Source organism: Pipra filicauda, unplaced genomic scaffold, assembly GCF_003945595.2.
Source record: "Pipra filicauda isolate LSUMZ 115617 unplaced genomic scaffold, ASM394559v2 scaffold193_size2426894_pilon, whole genome shotgun sequence".
In the NCBI taxonomy this organism is placed as follows: domain Eukaryota; kingdom Metazoa; phylum Chordata; class Aves; order Passeriformes; family Pipridae; genus Pipra; species Pipra filicauda.
The window spans coordinates 1,445,480-1,451,884 of record NW_024104302.1 but is presented as its reverse complement, the minus strand read 5'-3'; positions in this window follow the sequence as shown (position 1 = coordinate 1,451,884).

Below are 6,405 nucleotides of genomic sequence, written 5' to 3'. Positions count from 1 at the left end.
ACAGGCTGGTGGAAGAGGAAAGCAGCAGGGACCAGTGTTGTTTGATGATGGCCTTGACCACGCCAAGGAAAGGCACAGAGCCCTGGGCTGGGGTGGTGCAGAGATCTCCAAACAAAGCTGTGCTCCAGAGGGAGGATCAAGGGAACAATGGGAGAGCAACCAGACACAGCCTGGACTTTGCAGATTCCACCAGTGTTAGGTTTTATTGGAGTGGTTGGTTTGGTGCCTTAGGTGTTCTCTCCATGACTTAAACCCCTCCCCAGGCACCAGGGGCTATTTTAAAGGGCCTGGAATCTCAGGACAAGGGGAATGGCTTCCCACTGCCAAAGGGTAGGGTTAGATGGGATATTGGGAAGGAATTGTTCCCTGTGAGGGTGGGGAGGCCCTGGCACAGGTTGCCCAGAGAAGTTGTGGCTGCCCCTGGATCCCTGGAAGTGTCCAAGGCCAAGTTGGATGGGGCTTGGAGCAACCTGGGCTAGTGGGAGGTGTCCCTGCCCATGCCAGGAGGTGGAATCGGATGAGCTTTAAGCTCTCTCCCAACCCAGAGCACTCCGTGACTCTGTGATTGCTGGTGGAGGTCTCTCAGCAGAGTGGAGGGTGAGCAGATGCCAAGCTCCCCCCAGGAAAGAAAGCCATAGCTTTGGGATCTCAGATGCAGGTGATGGGTTACCCTGGTACACCATGGGCAGCAAGACCTTTCTGTCCTGGCCCCTTTTGTCTGGGAGGAATCTTCATCCACATATAATTTTCAGAGGTGAACTCGCAATTTCGGGAGCTTGGCTCCTGCAAGGGAAGGACAGCTCTTTCCCCCAGGAAAGAAAACCTGCAGCCTCAGTGTGTCAGCTGCAGGTGAGGGACCTCCCCCTGTACTCCACGGGCACCAAGTCACCCCAAGTCACCCCTTATTTCCCAACCGTGGGTGATCTCCCTTGAGATCCATAGCACTGGGCAGTTAAAGCATTCAGCCTAATTTTTAAGAGGTTTTACCTCTTCAGAGATAAGGATCAAACTGGGGGTTGATACTATTGGAAAACTTTCTCCCCTCTTTCCAAAACCACTCAGGAGACCTTGGCACAAGCATCTCCCCGGGTTTAGCTCCTCTGTCAACCCTCGATGCTTGGGCACAAGAAAGGCATTGAAACACCGTCGCTGCTTTGGCACAAGAGGGCACTGAAACACCACCGTGATCCCGAGTTTCTGCAGGCAGAAAGTCCCTTGTACCCCTTCCTCCTGGCTCGGAGGGGCGAGCAGACACATCCAGAGGCTGCTGCCGCCCTGCACCCCGGCACACGTGTCCATCCTTTGCCCCTCTGTGACACTGCATGTCCTTAAACGAAGGGATGAGCAGAGCCAGCACCTCCTCCTGCAGGAGTAAACCTGTCATTTCTGCGGCTCAGGCCAGAAAGAACAACCAAATCCCTCAAGATCTGTCAGGTTTTTGGGGTCAAACACCAGCTCACTGCCTGCAAAGCAAAATCCCCTTAACCTACCGGGGTGGGAGCCGGTAGGAATCAGGAGTCAGCTGTGCTCTGCAAACCTGGAAGCTTTAAATTGATATTAATCTCATCAATGCAAATCATATTAGCTCTCTGGGCCTTTACCGATAGCAGTGCTGATTATTCCATATAAATCAAATTTACCGGCCTATAAACATTAGTACATCCCACAGACATATTCACCCTCATAAAAAAACATCAATTGCTGCCTCGCTGTATTAGTGGAAATAAATTACAGAACTTTATCTCCCTGCCATAATTATGGGCAAAGTCACATAAAAGAGACACTTAGAAGATGCTTCTGTGTCGAATGTTACAGAAGTTGCTGATGCTCTTCGGCTTCCTCAAACTGCTGTGAATTGTGTCTAATTGAGGGATTTGAAAACCTTCAATGACTAAGTGATAAAACTGTCGCTTTTGGAAGCCCTGAAACACTTGTGGGAGCAATTTCTGTGCAAATGGGGAGAAAAAAACACTGCTAATTAAGCACTGGGAGGCAGGATAGATCCCTTCACATTTTATTTTTTGTGATGGGTGAAGAGGAAAAAAGTGTCTGGTTGAGGGGAAAAAGAATTTGTGTTGTTCAGCTCCTCAAAAAGAAGACTGTGAGGTGGCTTTTTTTCAAATGGAATATCTCTGGAAGAGCTAAACATGCAGGGGAATAAAAGTACAAGAGGGAAATGGTGGCTGAGAGGGAATTGGGCTGAGAGAGAAATGAAGCTGGTGCTTTGAGCAGGGAGGTTCAACATGTGAGGAAGCATCTTAAGGAAAAGGCAGGTTTTCCTGTGGAGTCAGAATGGTTTGAGGTGCTTCATTCCCACATGACTTTTTTGGGAAAGGGGGGGATGGAGTGGCCTGTGGTGCTGAGAAGGTCTCAATGATTGAACACTGGATGTGCCTGTGAATCTGTGGCAGGAGGAATGAAGGGTAAGGTGGGGACTTGTTGGCTTCCCGGCTGGTTTCTCACCCAGTGAAGTCACACAGAGGGAGCTGCAGGTGGTCCTGACTCCATCTGTCCCTCCTGAGCAGGGAGGAGCCTCCCGACAGAGCCGACCTGCCTCACCTCTCTCTGCTTTCTCTCTTCTTGGATGTTCTCACTCCTCAGCCTGGGGGACATGTGGTGCCTGCACCCAGCTGGAAAGGGTTAGAGCAACTCTCCTGTTCTTCTGCATCTCTCAGTTCTGTTTGGCTTCTCCTCCAGGTCTGTCTCAAGTGCGTGGTGCTCCTGTTTCCATAGCAATGTGTCTCACCAGCTCACAGACTCCAGCACTCCTATCTCTCTGTCGTCCCTGCACAGGAGAGGAGCACTTATTGTCCCCTGCTCCTCGTGGCGGAGGGAGGCACTGGGATGGAAACCTCAAGTGGGGATCAAAAACCCCACTCAAAGCCTCAAAGGCTTGGTGTAATCACCCCGGGTGGTGGTCAAATGTCCAGGGCAGAGGTAGACATTGCTCAGCCCCTTGCTCAGCCCCACAGTGTGGTTTCTGGTGTGGCTCCACCACGGATGGTGCTCATGGCCTCATCTCTTTGTGCTCGGTGACAAGGAGTGATTAAGATGTTTAATAATTTGGATTTATTCTTTGTCTCTGTCTGAGGCTGTTCAAGGAGCAATAAAGTGACTCTGGTGTGATTATGGTTTGGTACAATCATCCAGGGCTGCTTCCCTTGGCAGTGCATCCGTGGGTGTGATAATATCTGCGAGGGCAGGATATGGCCCTGGGGTTACATTTTTGGTACCCAGGATGGGCTTATCTTGGGCATCTGGAAAACCCTCGTGGTGGCTCGCAGTGAATTTTGGATTTTCCTGTGATGTCTTAATGCTGGGTCTGCCCTTTGGCAGGGAAGTCTTGAAGAAAAAAGTGTGGAATCCTGCACTGCCACAGGGCATGTGGAGGCTGGTGGGGCTGGAGGGCAGCAGCTTCCCCTCCGAGGAGATGGGGAGCTCGGCTTTCCAGGAAAAATCAGAACCCAGTACTTGTAACCACGGAAAAACCCTCTGTGGATTGGAACTGTGTGAACGTGCAGAGGGGCTGAGCAGCAGCTCAGGGCAGGGGCTGAGCACCGAGGTACGGTGGATCCTTGATCCCTGTGCCAACGCTCCCCGGAGCACTCAGGGCCCCACCTCCAGCACGGACTAATCCCACGGTAGCTGGACGATACCTCAATCCTTCTGTTTAATCCGAGTTTTATGGGCAGGATGGGAAAAGCAGGAGCGGCCCCGTGGAGGGCTCTGTCAGGTCCCCTCTGCGGGTGGGCGCTGGTTTTAATGTCACGTCAACTCGGATTGATTTATTGCTGGTCTTTGTAAGTCGCCCTCTTAATGATCGTTCCAAGCTGAGCGAGTGTTAATTGCCCTGCTAATGACTCCTACAGATGTACGGGCTGCCTTCCCTTATCCCTGCAGCCAGGCAGGGAATCGCTTAAAGCCCAAAGGTCGGGAGTCAGAGAATCCTCTCCTCGGCTGGAACATCCCCGAGGGGCTGTTCCCACATCCCACCAGCTGCTGCTCCGTCCTGCTGCTGGGCTCGGATGCGGGGAGGGCTCTTCCCACGGGGTTGGAGCAGAGGGTGCACTTTCCTCCTAGAAAGTCCTGGCACAGGGATGCTCCTTGGAGCAACACGTGGAGGGGATGAGCCTGTTCCCTGCAATGTGAAAACTGCAAAGCTGAAAGAGGAACCAACGAGGGGGAGTCGGATCCCTGTGGATTTTATATATTTCAGGAAGGGCAGTGGTACAGGAGGAGGCTTTCCCAGGCATAGAATGGTTTGGGTTGGAAGGGATATTAAAGCCCAGCCAGTCCCACCCCCTGCAGGGACACCTTCCACTATCCCAGGCTGCTCCAAGCCCTTTCCAACCTGGCCTTGGACACTTCCAGGAACAGACCATGTAAATGTGCCTCACAGAAGGCTGATGGCTGTTTAATTGGACACCTTCACGTTACCTACATGTTGGATTCCAGTTTGGTTCATGACCAGAAGCGAGGCCAACCTGGGCTCACCAAAGCTGCAATTTCCATGCCAGGGCTGAGTCAAAACACTTTTCTGGCTGACCCTGGTGCTGTGGTGACTTGGGTTTCTCACCTACCAAAGTGAAAATCACCTTGGTGTGATAAGCAAGTGATAACTTGGCCATGGCAGCTCAAAAAAGCACCGTCTTTGCTGGCAGTTTGGCCACCCCTGAGATGAGGAGAACAAGCACAGCAGTGTCTTGTCTCCATCCCCAGATGGAGATACTGCAGCTTTGTGGAGAATGTTGGTTGGACAAAGAAGAGAGACCCAAATTATTGCCTTGTCCAAGAGGGAAGTGGGCAGTACTTGACCATTAGATGGTGAGTTTGGAAGTCGTGGGGGTTTCCTCTTCCTCTGGAGAACACGAAGAGGAGCTGGAATTACTGTGGGATGCACATTTAAGGGGCTGAGCACATAAATGCATGAGAAATCAGGCTCTTCTTTCCACTCTTCACAGAATATCTTGGTTTCTCTCTCTTTTTTCCACCCTCTTTGCTATAACTCTTGATTTTCTTATTATCTGCATAAAATGGTGATCCCCTTTTTAAACGCTGTCAGGTGATAGATGATGGCAATGTGTTCCCCAGGCCAAGTGTGTTGTGCTGTTATGAGTTTCCCTAATGAATTTTATTTAGCTGTTTCAATCCCTCTCTCCTGCTTGGGATCTCCTACAGCTGGGCAGAAATGCAGAGCTGGAGCTGCCCATCAGGCAGTGACACTCAAGGTGGTCCTGGGCACTTCTTCATCCCTTGACACAGCTCCAGCTCCACCAGCCTCAGCTTTAAAACATCCATAATTAACGCCTCTCTTAAAGACAAACAGTGTTCGGGAAGATTTATCATTTCTTCTCCTGTAATTACCTGTCAGAATTAAAATAATGGCCTTTTAGAAGGAATGGAGGGTTTTTTTCTCTAATTAATTAAGTATGTGGCTTGTCATGCAAAATCAAGGTCATCAAGATTGAGAAGAATACGACTGTCCCACCACTGCTGCTCTTCTCCCAGCCTTGCAGGAACCCTCAGGGGGAGATATTGGAGGAGAGTGCACAGGGTTTATTGAAGAATCTTGCTCCTAGTGGGCCCTAATGAGCCAAAATTGTATTTTTTATACATATTGTGTTTATACCTCAAATCGAGGGAAGGAATGTTAGATTGGATATTAGGAAGAAATTCTTCCCTGTGTGGGTGGTGAGGGACTGAAATAAATTTCTCAGAGAATCTGTGGCTTCCCCCTTCCCTGGAAGTGTCCAAGGCCAGTTTGGACGGGGTTGGAGCAACCTGGGGTAGTGGAAAGTGTCCCTGCCCATGGCAGGGGGGGAACTGGTTGGTCTTTAATGCCCTTTCCAGCCCAAACCATTCTGTTATTCACTGTTAGAGGCTTTTCAGCAAGGAAGGGGCAGCCAGGTGGGCCCTCAGTTTTGGGTGTCCTGTGTGTCACCTACACTGTGTCCTTAGTCCAAGTGGGCTGAACACCTCTTGTCCCTGCTGTGGGAGGTCAAGTTCCTCTTGGAGAAACAGATGGAAAGGGCTGGATTAAACTGAGGTGTCACAAAGGTGTGAACCGACCTCCAAATATCCCAATACTCCACGGGACACAAGGGAAGAGAAGGGATGTTTTTGGTATGGGAAGGATGAAGATCTTGTCCCATTCTCCTCCACCTACCGGAGGGAAGTGAAAATCCCTCCTCCTCCTCCTCCCAGTCTAGTAATTTACCTTCTTCGTGCATCCCAGAATTTTTAGCAGCCTGTTGCTTCCTGATCCAGACCTCTGGATCGCTGTGCTTTTGGATGCTGGTCTCCAGGGAGCTGGTGAGGTGGCTGTGCAGGCTTATTTCCCTCTGATAACAGACTCTATTAGCATGAAGTATTGCTTTCGGTGCCCAGGTGAAAAATGGGAGCTTT